Raw genomic sequence first — 18,218 nt, forward strand, 5'->3', positions numbered from 1 at the left:
ATCTGAACCCTGCACAAGGTGAATTTCAATCGCTAGCTGTCCCCAGAAAGTGTGCTCTTGAAACCTGCTGATTCAGACCATCTCAGTGTCACACATGTTGGCTTCTAAAGTTAATTTCCTAATAATTAAAGGGACAATGTCAGGTAATATAATCCTTAAATGTAGGTTCCCTTAGTAGAAATAAATAAAACCTAATATTTATAAGAAATATTGTTTTTTTTGTTTTTTTTAAAAAAAAGAACAGACAAGGCTGCGTTTTTCTAGGGCATGAGAAATCCAAAGTGAAACTGAAACGAGCCTAACCGGGGCTTGGCTCACTCCCCACGCTGGTTCCCAGCCAGTGTCAGCAGGAAGCAGCTCCAGGCAACAGCAAGAGGAGACTCAGTGAGCAGCAAAGCTGGGGCCTGGGCGGAAGGGGCAGGCAGGGAAAGGAGCAGAATGGGGACAGAACTAGAGTGGGGGAAACTAAATGAAAACGATGCAAGCTGGAGGACACTGCTGTAAAACTTTTCTCACCCACCCCTGCCTAGCTGGTCCAGGGTCTTTCACCCACTTCTTCCATCCGACCGCCCCAGTTAACCAATTCTATTCCACCCTCCCCCTCCAAACAACCCCCAGGCATCTTACTCCACATGCTCCCCAACTCTCTCCAGTACGGAAATCCCCACCGATTTCCACAGTCCCCCTGCCTTCGGGCTCGCCAACCCCCACCCACCCCTGACTCACCTCCCCAGCCCTGCTTCTTGCAGGGCCCATCCTGCTGCACCCCAACCCCAACGGGGGAGCACCTGGAGATGGAAATCCGTGACTGTGACAGCTGAGAACTGCCCCACACCAAGCTGCGCAAAACCTAGCAGCTGTGATGAAATAAGATGCGGGGCCCCTTCATATAGCACAACCCAGGCATGATAGAGACAACGCACGCATGTGACACACTATTTCTGTGCTGGACACACACACACACACACACACACACACACTCGTCCTGCCCACAGCGGGGTATTGGCGGGGTCTGTCTCTCGGCTCCAGGTCCCACGTTTCTACACAGCTCAGTGGTTCTAGCTGGGCTCAGGCTGGCTTTGCACGGGACATGTTTTGCATCCTACCAGCTGCGCTGCCAATGACAACACCTCCCCCCCGCCCTGAGCAGTGTTTTGTCAGGACTTTGTATGGGAGGCGATCACCCTTTCCATCAGTGCAACGCGAAACTCGGCTGCAGCACCAGGGCAGAGTGTGGCCTGCCCCCCTCCTTGCACTGCAGAAAGCTTCAAGGAAAACTGTGAACAACCCAAGAGTACAGCTGGCCAGTGCGGGTTATTTGGGGCACTCCACTGCCCCCTCCAGGGAGGGAGGGACAGTCAGTTTACTTCAGGCGGAAACAAAGGGTGGGGCAGGAAAAGCCATAAGTAACATTATTGCCTGTGCAGATGTCTCTTCTTGCCGAGGTGCCGAGCTAGGGCTCCAAACTGTTGCATTTCCATTCCAGGGGCAGCTACTTCTGCATCAAAGGTGGAAGACGCAGCCCGGACTTCTCAGCTGAGTGCAGCTGTTGAACACAAGACAGGAAAGTGCAGAGGCTGTGGGGAGAAACAACTGAAGCAGATCAGCTAGTAAATAACATACTGGTCCTGCTTGTGAGGAGGAGGAAATGGGGATGAGACAGCATTAACTAACTGCAGGTTTTCTTTAAATGCTGAGAAAACATCCTACTTCTGCTTCCAGGAGAGGCTACTGTATGAAGTCAGGGGAATTTCACACAGCCTGTGAACCACCCTATTTAGAGGGCTGTATGTAACTATGCTGGTGGTGAGGGGAAGGTGTTTTTCTTCACCTTTTTTTTGTGGGGAGTTGAGAGTGGAAAGTTTCTGGGACTTTCTCTTCACGCCGTTGTAACTATGCTGACCTTAATGGCCTGATTCTCCACTTCCTTGTATGTTGCCTAGTTATAGACAGTAGAATGTCAACAGAGTCAGGAACTGACCCTGCAACCACACATCTCATTTGGAAGAAACTGGAAGTGGGCAATCTGTATTTTAAAGAATCCTTATTGAGGTTGCAGGAAAAAAACCATCCCGATGTGTAGGAAGAATTGTAAATATGGCAGGCGACCAGCTTGGCTTAACAGTGAAATCCTTGCTGATCTTAAATGCAAAAAAGAAGCTTACAAGAAGTGGAAGCTTGGACAAATGACCAGGGAGGAGTATAAAAATATTGCTCAGGCATGCAGGAGTGAAATCAGGAAGGCCAAATCACACTTGGAGGTGCAGCTAGGAAGAGATGTTAAGAGTAACAGAAGGGTTTCTTCCAGGTATGTAGCACAAAGAAGAAAGTCAAGGAAAGTGTGGGCCCCTACTGAATGAGGAGGCAACCTAGTGACAGGATGTGGAAAAGCTAATGTACTCAATGATTTTTGCCTCTGTCTTCACAAACAAGATCATCTCCAGACTGCTGCACTGGGCAGCACAGTATGGAGAGAAGGTGACCACCTCTGTGGAGAAAGAAGTGGTTGGGACTATTAGAAAAACTGGACGAGCACAAGTCCATGGGCCGTATGTGCTGCATCCGAGGGTGCTAAAGGAGTTGGCGGATGTAATGCAGAGCCATTGGCGCATATCTTTGAAAACTCATGGCGAACGGGGAGGTCCGGATGACTGGAAAAAGGCTACTGTAGTGCCCATCTTTAAAAAAGGAAGAAGAGGACTGGAGAACTACAGGCCACTCAGCCTCACCTCAGTCCCTGGAAAAATCATGGAGAAGGTCTTCAAGGAATCAATTCTGAAGCACTTAGAGGAGAGGAAAGTGATCGAGAACAGTCAGCATGGTTTCACAAGGGCAAGTCACTGACTAACCTAACTGCCTTCTATGAGGAGATAACTGGATCTGTGGATGAGGGAAAGCAGTGGATGTGTATCCCTGACTTTAGCAAAGCTTTTGATACCGTCTCCCACAGTATTCTGCCAGCAAGTTAAAGAAGTATGAGCTGGATGATTGGACATAGAGTGAACAGAAAGCTGGCTAGATCGCAGGCTCAACGGTAGTGATCAATGGCTCCATGTCTAGTTGCAGCCAGTTACAAGTGGAATGCCCAAGGGTCAGTCCTGGGCCTGTTTTGTTCAATATCTTCATTAAGATCTGGAGGATGGTGGGACTGCACTCTCAGCAAGTTTGCAGATGACACTAAACTGGGAGGAGTGGTAGCCACACTGGAGGGTAGGATAGGAACAGAGGGACTAGACAAATTAGAGACTGGGCCAAAGAAACCTGTGAGGTCAACAAGGACAAGTGCAGAGTCCTGCACTTAGGATGGAAGAATCCCATGCACTGTTACAGACTAGGACGAATGGCTAGGAACAGTTCTGCAGAAAAGGACCTAGGGTTACAGTGGATGAGAAGCTGGATATGAGTCAGCAGTGTGCCCTTGTTGCCAAGAAGCTAACAGCATTGGGCTGTATAAGTAGGGCATTGCCAGCAGATTGAGGATGTGATCATTCCCTCTATTCGACTTTGGTAGGCCTCATCTGGAGTAATGTGTCCAGTTTGGGCCCACACTACAAGAAGGATGCGGAAAATTGGAAAGAATCCAGTGGAGGGCAACAAAATTATTAGGGGCTGAAGTATATGACTTCTGAGGAAAAGGCTGAGGAGGATGGTTTAGTCTGCAGAAGAGAAGAATGAGGGGGATTTGATAGCTTCTTTCAACTACCTGAAAGGGGTTCCAAAGAGGATGATCTAGACTGTTTTCAGTGGACCTGATGACAGAACAAGGATAATGTCTCAAGTTGCAGTGGGGGAGGTTTAGGTTGGATATTAGAAAAAACTTTTTCACTAGGAGGGTGGTGAAGCACTGGAATGGGTTACCTAGGGAGGTGGTGAATCTCCACTTAGAGGTTTTTAAGGTAAGGCTTGACAAAGCCCTGGCTGGGATGATTTAGTTGGGAATTGGTCCTGCTTTGAGCATGGGGTTGGACTAGATGACCTCCTGAGGTCCCTTCCAACCCTGATATTCTATGATTCTATGAATCTGGCAGCAGCAGAGCCAAAGAAACCCAAGTACACTACAGTACTATGCTAAATGTGAACTACTGAAAAAAAGGGGGAGATTTAAAAAAAATGATTTGACAAGATAAAGAAACTGTTTCTTTGCTTCTTTCATTTAAATGAAGGTGGTTAGGGGTGGCATTTTTCTTCTGCATCGTAAAGTTTCAAAGCTGTAGTAAGTCAATGTTCAGTTGTAAGCTTTTGAAAGAAAAAACATAACATTTTGTTCAGAGATATGAACATTTCAGAGTTACAAATGTAATTCTGGCATTCTACTGTATAGCTGTGGAGAGTGAGTGTAAAATGCTACCAAATTAGAATTCTTAACTCTCTCACTGTCTCAGGATGCAAGGCAGTGGGAAGGAAGGGCCAGTGGAGTTGCTCTGGTATAAAGGAGAGCAGAATCAGGCCCTCTGAGACTATAAATAAGCAATATTCCTTTGCTCTCTAGCTATAAGGCTGCCACCCTCCTTTTCTATTAGTTATTATATTGGGGAGCAGGAAAGGAAGGCATCTCTTTTGTAAGCTTTTTACTTATGCTGCTAACAATCCATATGGCTTCCTCTTCTGCCTCCCACCAGAGCTGCCAGTCAAACTGTGTTAAATTAGATATTCTCTGGGCAGTTCTTCCCCTGGCCACATTGTCAGGATGTGCTGTGTCCAGCGGTCATGGCAATCTAGTCCAGTGCGTCAGCAAAATGGACCTGTGCTCATGGATACTTTAAAACAAAAACATAAGAAAATGTTTAAACCATACCATGTGGAGTAAGTTTTAATTAACTTTATGTCCCCAAGCTTAAAAATTTGGGACTATACAATTAATAATAATTGTGATGCTGGGATGGACAATAAGAAGGTTGTTTCTCTATGTCCTTAATTAGCTTCAGAAATAAAAGACCTTTTTAGAATGTGGTCTAATTCTGTTCAGAAGTTGACCATGCAGTTTGTTCACAAGATGATCCCACAAGCCCTTACTCATGCATTTACTAGAACTAGACTATCATTTTGTAGAATTATGTTCTGTTTTTTGGTGTCTGATATTCCAAACTGCAAGGGATTCCCTCCAAGACCTTTTCCACTCGACTTATCCAGAACACTTCAGTTCTCTGGAATCTAAAAACTCAGTCCAAATCAGGACTCATCAGTAAGATTTCTCTACTGGCATTTCAGAAATCTGCACCTGAGGTTATCAGGCTCAGGTGTAGTGGGACAGGTTAGGGTGCATCACAGCTCCAAAGTACATTGTTATAAATCAGATTATATACGTATTCTAAACAGACTAACACTTGCATTATAGTCTACATTGTATCACATGCTTTATGATTGGCTACTAATTCTGTGAAACAGGCCTTGTATGAATCATGAGCTATCCATGTGCTACAAACTACTAGTAAGCAAAGCTGCAGCTGCAAGCTTATCACACTTTATTTTTTTTCTATTTCTATATATATCAGCTACACATTATTTACAAGACCCCTTGGGAATTCATACTTTGTCCATTGTTAACCTGTTTCCCTACTTCTGTTTTTCTTTTCATCTGTGATGCTGCATGCATAATTAAAACACCTCACAGAAGAGAACTCTAAGAAGGGCTGTCTTTTTTTTAAACTTTGAAAAGTTTATTTATTCTTCATACTATGACTTAATATAGAAAAAGATTATAAAGTTCTAATTATAACAGGCCAATAGTACATGCTTGCATGTATCAAAGGTCCATTTATGTAAACATATAATAAAGAAGAATATTTATAACATTACTGATTTTCTTTTTTTCCTAGACAAAATAATAAAGGGTGTGTACATAAGTACTATAGACATAGGGTGCAATTTGCATTGAGGCCACTGGGACAGGTTGAGTCACAGAAACCCCCTTGGGGCTGCCACCTGATGTGCTGAGAGTACCTCTGAGCCCCTTTTCCCTGGCAGTTTGGGACTTCAGTACCCTGTCTTGTTGAGCCAGACACGCTAGTCTGCTGCAAACACAGACCCAGGTCTGAACCACGTCCCCCAAAAGCTGCAGGCTTAACTGAAAACAGCTTAAGAAGTGCTCCTGTCTCTAGCACCCAGATACCCAGTTTCCAATGGGACCCAAACCCCAAATAAATCCGTCTTACTCTGTATAAAGCTTATACAGGGTAAACGCCTAAATTGTTCACCCTCTATAACACTGATAGAGAGATATGCACAGATGTTTGCTCCCCCAGGAATTAATTACTTGCTCTGGGTTAATTAATAAGAAAAAAGTGATTTTATTAAATATAAAAAGTAGGATTTAAGTGGTTCCAAGTAATAACAGACAGAACAAATTAAATTACCAAGCAAAATAAAACAAAAACATGCAAGGCTAAGCCTAATACAGTAGGAAACTAAATGCAGATAAATCTCACCCTCAGAGATGTTCCAATATGCTTCTTTCACAGACAAGACTACTTTCTAGTCTAGGTCCAGCAATCACTCACACCCCCATAGTTACTTTGTTCCAGTTTCTTTCAGGCATCTCTTGGGGTGGAGAGGCTATCTCTTGAGCCAGCTGAAGACAAAATGGAGGGGTTTCCAGGGCCTTATATATTCTTTCTCTTGTGGGTGGAAACCCCTTTGTTCTCCTGTGTAAAATCCCCTCAGCAAGATGGAGTTTGCAGTCACCTAGGCAAGTCAAGTCTATGAATGATTCAGCTTTTTGCATGATGACACCATTGTTTACATGTTAGTTTGAACGTTCTCAGGAAAGCTCAGTGTGGATTGGCGTCTCCCAAAGTCCATTGTCAGTGTTTCTTGATTGGGCACTTACTGAGATTAGTTCTTTCTCAAGAAGCTGACCAAATGCTTCAGTGAGGCTACTTAGAATCAAACAAGTACATAGCCAATATTTATAACTTCGAATACAAAAATGATACGCACATACAGACAGCATAATCATAACCAACAAATTACATCCCATTTGGCCTTCTCTGTACAGGACCTGGTGCAACCATAGGACCCTGGTTGCAACAATGATCTATATGGTCACAGTTTATGTCAACAATGTCACAGCCACGTTATTCTGTTCCAACAATTCAGGGATCCTTTATACTTCCAGGCAGTGTAAAGTGACCCTAGTGTAAATGAGAATCAGGCTCATAGAGGCTGGTTTGTTGCAGTTTTGATCTATACCTGTAATCTGGATGTGCACATTTGATTCCTAAAAATTCTTAGGGTACGTCTACTGTTTTAAAACCAATGGCAGCGAGTCTCAGAGTCCAAGTCTACAGACTCGGGCTCACGCTATGGTACTAAACAGCGCTGTAGACGTTGTGGCTCAGGCTCTCCAACTCACCTCCTCCCTGGATTTCAGAATACAAGCTCCAGCCTGAACATCTACACAGCTGTTTTTAGTGCTGTAGCACGAGACTGAGTCTGTGGCATCATGGCACAAGCCTGACTGTGTAGATCGGGGCTCGAGACTCACTGCGTAGAAGGCTGTACCAGTGAAAAATGAAGGTTCAGTGATGCTTAAACATGCTGCTAAAGAATTGTTAGCCTCAGCTGTTGTTTTTTTTTCTCCCTTTAGCACTGGCCCCCTTTGTTTTATGTCCATAGGAGTTGTTTCTGTTCACTCCTAGAGTGTTAACTTTGTTAGAAGTAAAACTCATTGGTCATAAAACAATGCTCAAGTGTTCTGTGAGGAATGGTGGGGGGTGGGGAATGATCTTGGCATATAAGTTGGTGAAAGATTGTTTTAAAAATGTATTGTCAGTAGTATTAGCAAAACACTTCAGTCAGTGGACTTCTTGAGCAATGATTTCTAAAGGCAAAGGAAGACTCTAAGATAAAGAATAGCATGTATTCTACGGATGTAGAAGTAACAGGAAGGACAGAAAAAACTAAGGAAAAAGACCAGGAAACAGTATTATATTTTTATATAACTTGGGAACAAAAAGTAAAGGTTTTGTGACTGTAACATCCATTGACACTAATCGTTCTGCCAGCAAGGAAATAAGGAGTTTCCTTCTGTCTTCATATCCAGTAGAGTTCTTGAAGGCTAATTATCAGCCTTGAGTAGGTTTTTTATGTCAGTTCTAAATTGTTTGGAAATATCAGTGGAAAGAGAAACAAACTCTAAACTGTAGTGAAACTAGTGAGCTTTCATAAATGGGGAGTGTGTGTGTGTATATATATATATATATAAAATACAAGCACACAGCCAATCTTTTTTTTTTAATTGCAGGTGGGCTTCTGCTCCGTGTAACAGCACAGGCCCAGTAACCTCAATATAGACCAACGTGTGGGTGAGAAGCTTCATACTCTCTCCAAATATTTTGAATTATAAAAGAAGAAATGAATCTTGCATATGCTGGTGAAACCTTGAGTGTCATATTTGACTGGGACTATGTTCTGTGGGAAGTTCGTTTGAAGTTAGTAGCAGCTGGATTTTTCATCTACCTGGATGTATTTCTTCTACTTCACTGGCTGGCCTCATGGATCAGTGCCAGTTATCGCACTTTGTCAGCAAAGCAGAAGGTCTTCTCGAATATAGCTATCGCTCGTGGCCTGCTTGGGATTCAGAGTTGTATAGCTGGGTTGTGGGCCATGCTCATAGATCCAGTTTTCCAAGCTGACAAAGTGTATTCACAACAAAAGTGGAGTTGGTTTCATTGCTTAATAGCCTCTGGCTTCATCTTGTTTGAAAATGTAGTTGTCCATGTGTCTAATATTGTTTTCAGGACATGTGATGTGTTCTTGGTAGTTCATCATTTATTTGCCTTTGGTGGGCTTCTTGGTCTGATAATTAACATAAAGTCTGGACACTATCTTCCCGTGATGGGACTGCTACTTGAGATGAGCACTCCTTCAATCTGCATGTAGTCGCTGCTTCTAAGGGTAAGAACTTGCTGTATTAATTGTTGGTGATAGAAGTTTCCTTTATAAAACTCCCATTGCTTCACCCTCAAAAAAAAAAAATCTGCAAAGAAATATTGGCTTCAAATTGGGAGATTAGTTCTGGGGGTACAGAAGAATTTTTGTTCCAAACTTGAAGTCCTGGGAATCCTTAATTATAACACCCTAAAATACTTGTTCAATTTTTTAAAAAAATATTTTTTACTCATATTGTGGCAAAGAAATGAAAAGGGAAGATTTTAAAATTACTTTACAGACTCACTAGTTGGGATCTAGGGCACAAGACTAAAGGTTTAGTAACTAAACCCTATTTTTTAAAGATTTTTTTTTAAGAGTGAAAATAGTAACATGAGAATGTTGGAGCTGATGAGCCAGTCCTAATACAGACCATTACATTTCTCCTGAAGACTAAAGGTTGTGCATGTGTGCCCACATATGAGTGTGTTTGGATATTCTATGGATGCAGAGAGGGAGAACAGCCTTGAAGAGATCTTCCATGCTTGTAGGGAGAAAAGAAATCAGTCCTGCTTCCCAAACTGCAATTAGTTCCCAGCAATAAGTTTAGCAGTTTAAGCTTAAATTATAAAATATCTGGACTCTTTAGAATTACAGCCACAAGCCCTGGCAGGATCACCTCAGCCCTTCTGCAGTGGTTTTGATGAAACCTTAAACATGGAGGTCCTGTCTGTAGATCCTAGAGCAGTCAGAGAGTCATGGTTTGCCTGGGTGATGTTGGCCAAAACTTCCCGGATCTTGGCACTCCCCCTCCACTTTTGTGACATGTGCTTTGTTTTGATTGTCTTCCTCCATCCAACAGGGGGCTGCATCTAAGCTGTATGCACATAGTTTGCAAAGTGGTTTAGAATTCTGCTGGACAGAAAGTTCTATATAAATGTGCAATCTCTTAGCACTCAAGAGAAATATGATTGAGAGAATGTTTGTATGGCAGTTTACCCAGCAGACAAGTTAATATATATCTTATTTCTATATAATGTATATCTTATTTCTAGAAAACGCTGACTGCTTTATCTCAAAGGTGCAATCTCATTTTTATTTCTATGTTGTTTTCTCTTCAGACTGGCTACGCTAACACCCTTTTATGGAAGGCAAACCAATGGGTACTGATCCATATGCAACACTGCCGCTTGGTCCTTACTTATCACATGTGGTGGGTGTGTATTTCCAATTGGAATGATGTAGTGGAAAATCTGGGACTTCCACATTTTATCGTCTTTTTCATGGGGTTAAGTACACTTACAATAATACTTAATCCATACTGGATTTACAGATCGACTCGGCGGCCCTTTGGTCCAGTTGACTGGAATTTTTCATTTTTCACTGCTGTTTTTGGATCCTCTGGAAAATTAAATAGTGAAACATTACAAAGGAAGAGGATATAGTGTTGCAACAGCTATTGGGATAATAGTAATGTATGTCCAAAAGAATATGGTGCAGGTTTACTACTGAGTCTATGAAAATAGAATTGCTTACAAGAAGTCTATGAATATATTGATCCCTTTGTAGATTGCTATTAGTGTACTGTACTCATTTATCAAAAGTGTTTTTTAAAATTGTTGTTGTCTATATTTAAAATAGACACACAAAATTTTTGACTCAGGATTCATGTCAGTAACTTCAGTCTGGGAGCATAATCTAATCAAATCTCATTTGGGGGCAACTGGCAAGTTAGTGATAGAAAGGTAAGGGAGGTGTAAGTTGATTTGTAAAAATCCACAGAATAATAGATGTAGTGCATTTTAGGTTTTGCTAATGTAAAATTGACGTACTCCTTTAGCAGGGCTTTATCACACTCCCATATGTAAAAGCTCCCATTGACTTCAGCACGAGTTGGATCAGGTCCTTTAGTATCTTGCTGTCATCGGGTTCTGATTGCAGTGTTCATGTGTTGTGTTCTTCACATTGACGTGATTTGTTTGTTAAATCAGTTTTTATTCTTACTTACAAAGCCTACCATTATCTAGCACAATAATGAAGAATTCCTTGTATCATAGATTCTAGCCCAAACTCAAGCTTTTCCAGATTGCCAGCTGTGTCCAAGTCCTGTAAATTTTAATTCTTGTACAGTAATTGAGGATTTATATACTGTTCCCTCTCTTTCTAGAACGCTCTAGCGTTGATCTCAGGGAGACTCTCACTTTACATGGATTTAGAAGTCAGTTTAAACTGTCTCCGACAACACTGAATGTAGTTGGGTTCGTTGTACAACAAAGCATGTTTGGATGATTTGCTATCTTTGGCTTTTTGCATAAATCAGTGTTTTGTTGAATAATTATAATTTGTGTGACTCTTCCAATCTCTGTTTTACTGATGAAATGGCTGCTGCTTCGCTGTTCAACATTTTTCCATTGTAGCCTTGCAGTGATGAAATAAGTTTTACAATGTATGTACTAAAGTATCATTCTGTGACAATGTTTTATTATATAACTTCATGTTCAGCAACTGGGAATAACCCCAATATAAATTTCTCATATTAACCCTGTTTATAAAGGAATAGGTAAAAAACTGCACACTTTGAAGGTATTAAAGATTCTTAATGTCAGTGCAGCTTCACAGTGTTTGTCTTGCGTACAAGTGATTAAAAATGCGCCACTTTGAGCTTATTCCTTCGGTCTGTGTATTGTGTGTCTCAGCTGTGTGGCCTGTGTCTGAGTCAGGCCTTGATCCCAAGGACATGCTTGTGAATAACTTTACACATGTGCATGAGTAATGTAAGGTTTACCCTAACCAAAGAGGAAGAGGTCTAGTGAAATAAAATTACAGTACAATATTTAGAAGAGAAATCATCCCAACCTTGTTTTAAAAAAAGGCTGTCAGGGTTCCTTCCCCAGTCTGAACTCTGGGGTACAGATGTGGAGACCCACATGAAAGACCCCCTAAGCTTATTTTTACCAGCTTAGTTTAAAAACTTTCCCAAAGCATAAATTCCACCTTGTCCTTGAACAGTATGCTGCCACCACCAAGTGATTTAGACAAAGAATCAGGGAAAGGACCACTTGGAGTCCTATTTCCCCAAAATATTCCCCCAAGCTCCTACACTCCCTTTCCTGGGGAAGGCTTGAGACTAATATCCTCACCAACTGGTACACGTGAACACAGACACAGATCCTTTGATATTAAGTACAATGAAAAATAAATCAGGTTCTTAAAAGAAGAATTTATTTTAAAAATAGATAAAAGAATCACCTCTGTAAAACCAGGATGGAAGATAATTTTACAGAGTAACAAAAAGATTCAAAACACGAAGGATTTCCCCTCCAGGCAAAACTTTAAAGCTACAAATACAGGCATAAACCTCCCTCTTAGCACAGGGAAAATTCACAAGCTACAACAAAAGATAATATAATGCATTTCCTTACTATTACTTACTATTTCTGCAATATTAGATGGTTAGTTCAGATATGACTTAGGGAGATGTATTTTCCCTGCCCTGGTTCCTTGCTGACTCCAACAGAACAAAGGAACACAAAACCAAAAAACCTTCCTCCACAGATTTGAAAGTATCTTCTCCCCTTATTGGTCCTTTTGGTCAGGTGCCAACCAGGTTATCTGAACTTCTTAACCCTTTACAGGTAAGGAGGGATTTTATGCTACCCTTAGCTGTATGTTTATGACAAAAGCATTAGTTTGTTCTTAAAGTTTTGCCTAAATAAATTGCTCAGCATGCAAAAAAGCCCCAACCGAATAACAACTTTCTAAAGGCAGTTTTCTAACATAGGCTATGCCTACCCTAGTACTTTTGTTGGTCGGGTGTGAAAAACTCTAATTTCTTCTTCGAGTGCTTGCTCATATCCATTCCAGTTAGGTGTGTGCACGCCGCGTGCACGTTCGTCGGAAGATTTTTACCCTAGCAACACTCGGTGGGTCGGCAGGGCGCCCCCTGGAGTGGCGCCGCTATGGTGCCGGATATATACCCCTGCCGACCCAGCCGAAAAATCACTAAAAATGCCATTGCTCTACACCCAGTGGCGGGGAATTTTAAATAAACATCTTCTAGTATCATAACAATTGAAGAACATAAAACAAACTTTTATTTAGGTTGGCGACTCCTTTGAAATCCAGTGGACATGAAATGGGGAATGTGATCACATTCCATATTTTGTAAAAATAACTTGTAACATGTAAGGCTCACCGCCTAAGAAATCAGCACACGTCAAACATAAACACGAGAAATGAATACAGGCAAGATGTGTATGCTCCACTAAAAGAGCGCGCAGAAGGTCTGCAATATGACAGAGACCAAGGCCGGCTCCATTTCTCAGCGTGCCAAGACAGAGTGGTGACACGAACGGTAAATGCACCAACCCTTAGAAAGTGAGCGGAGACTTTGAACACATGACAGCAATACTCAATGACTCAACGTAGGAATGAGAAATGAGAAAAATTAAACTCGACAGGCGTACAGCATATAAGTGCTGATGCGATGCATAATCGAAAATCACATTATACTATCAAATCAAATTCTACTGCAACTGGGACTACTGCCCGTAACATACCCACGCGGCAGCTAAATCAGAGGAACAAAGAGTCATACGCACAACCCTAGAGAGAGCAACACACGCGCGACTAATCCCCTGCCCTGGTACGCAAATCGGCTGGCCACTGACCGATGTTGGGGTCTGAGGTGCACAGGCAGCCCATTCGGGCGAAGGGGGCTAGCCAGCCCCAACTCGTCCTGCCCTACCCTCCAGCCATGTCCGGTTGGCGACGAGCGCGAAACCCAGCAACCAGAACAAGCCTGACCGCACAACCGTCACACCAACCCGAATGTGGGCCCCGTCACGCAGCCTTACAACATGCCACATCCCACGCGCTCACTCTATCCACCTCGGAGTCCGCGGCACGCCAACCAGACCTGTATCTAACGTGCAGCCGCAAGCCTCGACGCCCATACCCAATCCCGCACTTCCTCCCACAGGCCCGGCCCTGGAGGGGAGCGTCCCGGACAGCTAAGAGTAGGACCACTAAACAATTGGGAACCGACCTATCCTGGGCCCATTGATACCTTCCGATGTTCTGAAGCCAGACACACAGACTGCAGCGCGCGAGTGTAAAATGACAAATCTAATAAGACAGCATCCACCGAATTCCCTACACAGTATCCTTGGCCGCGCAGCCGAAGGCACTGGGGATTGGACCAGGACTAATCTCGATGACCGCTTAAAAAATCTGTGCACCCCAAACACCTCATATACCAACAAGATATCAGAACCTCTGCCCCAGGAGACAATACAGCCACTCCATTCAAAGTGACATTTTACGCAAGTCGTAATGAACTGCACTGATTACAGCATGGAGTTTGGTATCCATAGACCCAAATGACAGTGACGGAAGAGATGAATAGGATAGGATAGAACCTGCAAGCGGCTGAAAAAGTCCTGAACAGACTACCATAGTGCTGGATCAAACAGATCTGACGTCTCGTGGAACAGGGGATCGCCCACTTCAGTAATAGCCGGAAGCAAAATCACCAAGCCAGCATTGAAAGGCCCAGACTCCAAGACCAAGGCGACAGGCCCAGGCACCGCTGGTCACCTAAACCGATACGGCCCGGCGATAGCGACTCTGCGACAGACCTATATCAACCAGCAGAGCCTCCGTCTCCTTAGGAGCCGAAGCCTCGACCCTGGAACAACCCCAACGCTCTCAGCGAGCTGCTCCATAGACAGTTCCATCCACCCTGCACTACCTTAGAAAGCCAAGCGGCCCCATGGACCGCTAAAATTTCAAGGGCGCCACTAGTTGTCCCGCGTGAAGGGATATAGAAGGGTGCGTATACGACCACAGAGAAAATTCGTTCCAGGCAGCGCACACCGCTCTGTCCAAGGTGCAGAAAGACTAGAAATGGCAAGAAAACACACAGGCGCTAAAAAAAGAGATAGTATGGCCACGAGGAAGAAAAGTTGGGTTCTAGTCTAGGCGCTACAGGATTCGAAGCAATGTTGGAGAGACCTTCCAATCCAGGAACTTGGGCACGGGGCCACCAACCTGACTAGCCTCATGTGATTTACAGAAGTTTGATGCTCAACAACAAGCAACAATAGAGGCCACTGGAGAGGCGCCAGCCCACCTCAGAAACATGCCGTATGAGTCTCATTCATCACAAGAAAAGCCAAAACAATACACTTCTGCCAAATGTGGACCACCAACAGTCGTTAGGAGACAATTCACATCCTAGACTAAGTCAGCGTGGGGAGGATATATTTCGCATATAAAGTGTGTTTTTGTTTCCAGGAAAATTTCAATGTCCGAATGAAAAATTCTGATGAATATGGTTTAAAATGTACCATGGTCTAGAAGGGAGGAACTAGAGAGAAAGAAGACCCACCCACAAGGGTAGAAGAGTTAGGAAACTGATCTAGAACGGGTAGTCTAATCAATGTGGCGTGAGGAGTGTTCACTTCTATAGAATAATGTCCATATCAAGTCCTACAGACTCCCAACAAATCTTATGTTCGAAACAAGACTGCGTATCCTATGTGACGCAAAGTTTTAGCAAATACGGCTTATACAAACGTGACTAATAGCAGCACACCAACTAATAAGCAAAAAACAAAGAATGTATGAGATTCTATACACGTCTACACTCTAACTGAGCGAAGTCGGAAACAGCGCAGCACAAGAGTTAAGGGGGCACTGCTCGTCCGTGGAACTGAAGAGACGGCAAGAAAAATTTACGTCATCTTCGACTCAGTGTGCTCACACTCTCACGTAACCGGGGGTTGTTCCAGAGCGGAGGCAGAGCTGCGAGGGCTACAACGTGGCGTTCTTCATGTGCTTAACAGCAGCAACATCCAGCACAATTGAGACAGGGCTCCTTATAGGAGACTCTTTTTTTTTACACTTTCGGCCAGCTACTGCGACCCGGCAGGCGAGTTGGCGGCGAGTTACAAAAAACGGTTTTGTCCGCATCACATATGCAGAGCGTTCCAAGACGCGGCCAGGGGAGTGCAATTGTTTGTACTCCCATAATCGCGTTGGCGTAGTGTGTGATACAATGAAAAGGGCCGAAACACCAACAACCCATTAGGGAGGGAGAAAGCCCCGCCAGGTGTAAGTATTCTAAACTGCATAAAATTAAGACCTAGGTTTGGTGAACAGAACTGTAATGGGCAGGACCTACCATAAGAAGCCCTGAGCTCGAAGACTCCGTGCTGCCCTCCGACGTCCATCGAGTCTCACTACAAGGAAAAGCCTGTCTTCCAAGACAGTAGCAAAACAAGTAAATTATGAGAAAGAGATAGCAAGCGAAGCCAAACAAGGACGGTGTGCAAGACAAGCGAGTCGGAGCCGCGCGTCCGACGTTAAAGAGTGTACTGCTCGCCATCTGGGAGGGACAATGGTCCTACCCCCTTTGGGTCAGGAGGCCTCGATCACCGTCTTCTGGACCTTTGGCATAGGTGGGTCGACCCACTATCGAAAAAATTGCACTGAGAGATTGTAGCGAGTCTTATTATCTATACCTCCACTTACTTTCTACCTCGATCTCCTTCCGGCCCTGTGCTATTTGGACTAGTCATATTCAAAGTCCTGGTGGTCAAGAGCAGATGTAGAAAAAAAAGCACCGGTCACAACTCATACCAGAATGACAAGACGAACGACAACAAGCAGTACACCATGTCAAAAACCGAGTCCCGGAGGAAAAGGACATGAGGAGAGGGAGTCGGCAGAGTGTCTATTAGTCTATCATCCCCCACCCATTTCCTCCCGCTCCTCGCCTCTCACTTTCTCCTCCTCCCCCCTGTTCTCATGAGTGCTCTGCACCCCTGGTATGGTGCTCGCTCCTTCGTCCTGAGTGCCATCATTCCTCTGGGAGTGGCGGGGGTGTGCGGGGTATTGGCAGCAAGTGGGGATTTTTTTCGCCACAAGGCCTTGTCGTTACTACCCGCTCCTGCACGTTGCTAGAAAACTAGTGGAATGAGAACGAGGTCTACTCCTCGCTAAGGTCTCCTCTACTCCCGGGACAACCAATCTGCCCGCCGCTGTCTTCATAGATACATGGATGGATAACCGGTGGGGCCTTATCAGCGCCTTTTTATAAAATGCTTCCCACTACAGACCAACCGTTCCTACACCCCGCCGGCCTCATTGGGTCCTGCCTCAGACTTCCAGGGGGCAGAGGTGATGGGGGTCTTAGACGGTGGTCCATCCCAACGGTACACTTGGCAGCCATCATCTACATTCCTTCCAGGCTAAGGTGGTCGTTCCGTGTTGCTCGTATACTTTATGGTTTGAGGTTTCACTGCCAGGGCTTGCAGAACGCCATACAACCCCTTAGGTTAGCGGCCGCCAGTCATCCCGACATTCGCTCCGGGCGAACGAACCATGGATCCTAACACTGGGTCTAACCCAGACTTATGTCTCTTCTCTATACGACCGTTAGACCCTGGCTCGCTGTTATAGGCCTGAAAGACCTGCTTTGGAAGACAGTTTCCTAGTAGCCTTACGGTCGGCGCAACGAGCTTCGAGACTCAGGGCTAACTTATGGTCGGTTCTGCCAGTTGACAGTCCTCGTTCACAAACCAGGTGCATGTTAGAACTACAGCCTGGCTCTCCTACCTAAGGCTGGTTTCAGGCCTTATCATGTTCACCACACTAACGCACGAGGGTGGAACACACAATTGCACTCACCTGGACGTCTGTCGAACGCTTGCATTATGTTGACGGACAAACCGTTTTAGGTGGAACTCGCCCAGACTCCCGCGCTCGCTAAGTACTGTGCCGAAGAAAGACCTACTTTTTCTCTCAGAGGATCTCATCTTGGGTGCTGCCATCGTGCACGCCATGCACGACACCGCCTGTGTTATGATTTGGCTCACATTTCCCCAACCACATTCACCATGGCCGTTCCTAATACAGGGCTTAAGGCTCATGCTGGCGCCTCTACTAACTCGTGTACCTACCCACGAGATCTATCGCGCAGTTCTCCATATGGTCCTCGGTCATCCCGTTGCTTACGCATTAAGCTTTCTGGTTCAAACAGCACGGGATACTGCAGCCTTTGGTGCCAGTTCAGCTTTGCATTCCTGCATATTTCATCTGCCCACCGCCTACATAAGGCTTGGGAATACTGAAACTGGAAGATATACACACCTCGACAGAAGAGAGGCGGTTACTTCACCTTTTAACTGTTGTTTCTTCGAGAGATGTGTTGCTACAGTATCCATGTCCACACGCCGCCCTCCCTTCTCCCCCGCTGTCGAGTAGCCGGGCAGGAAGGAACTTGAGGAGCTGTGGTCGGCAGGGTATATATTGGCACCATATATATCTGGGCAACCGATAGCGCG

The 18,218-nt window shown here is 44.4% G+C and overlaps 1 pseudogene; it reads left to right on the plus strand.

Moving 5' to 3' along the window:
- Positions 1-272: 272 nt before the first annotated feature.
- On the plus strand, positions 273-11,486 carry LOC116835418 (protein CLN8-like; annotated as a pseudogene).
- Positions 11,487-18,218: the final 6,732 nt, after the last annotated feature.

The sequence above is a fragment of the Chelonoidis abingdonii genome, chromosome 3, assembly GCF_003597395.2.
Source record: "Chelonoidis abingdonii isolate Lonesome George chromosome 3, CheloAbing_2.0, whole genome shotgun sequence".
NCBI lineage: Eukaryota > Metazoa > Chordata > Testudines > Testudinidae > Chelonoidis > Chelonoidis abingdonii.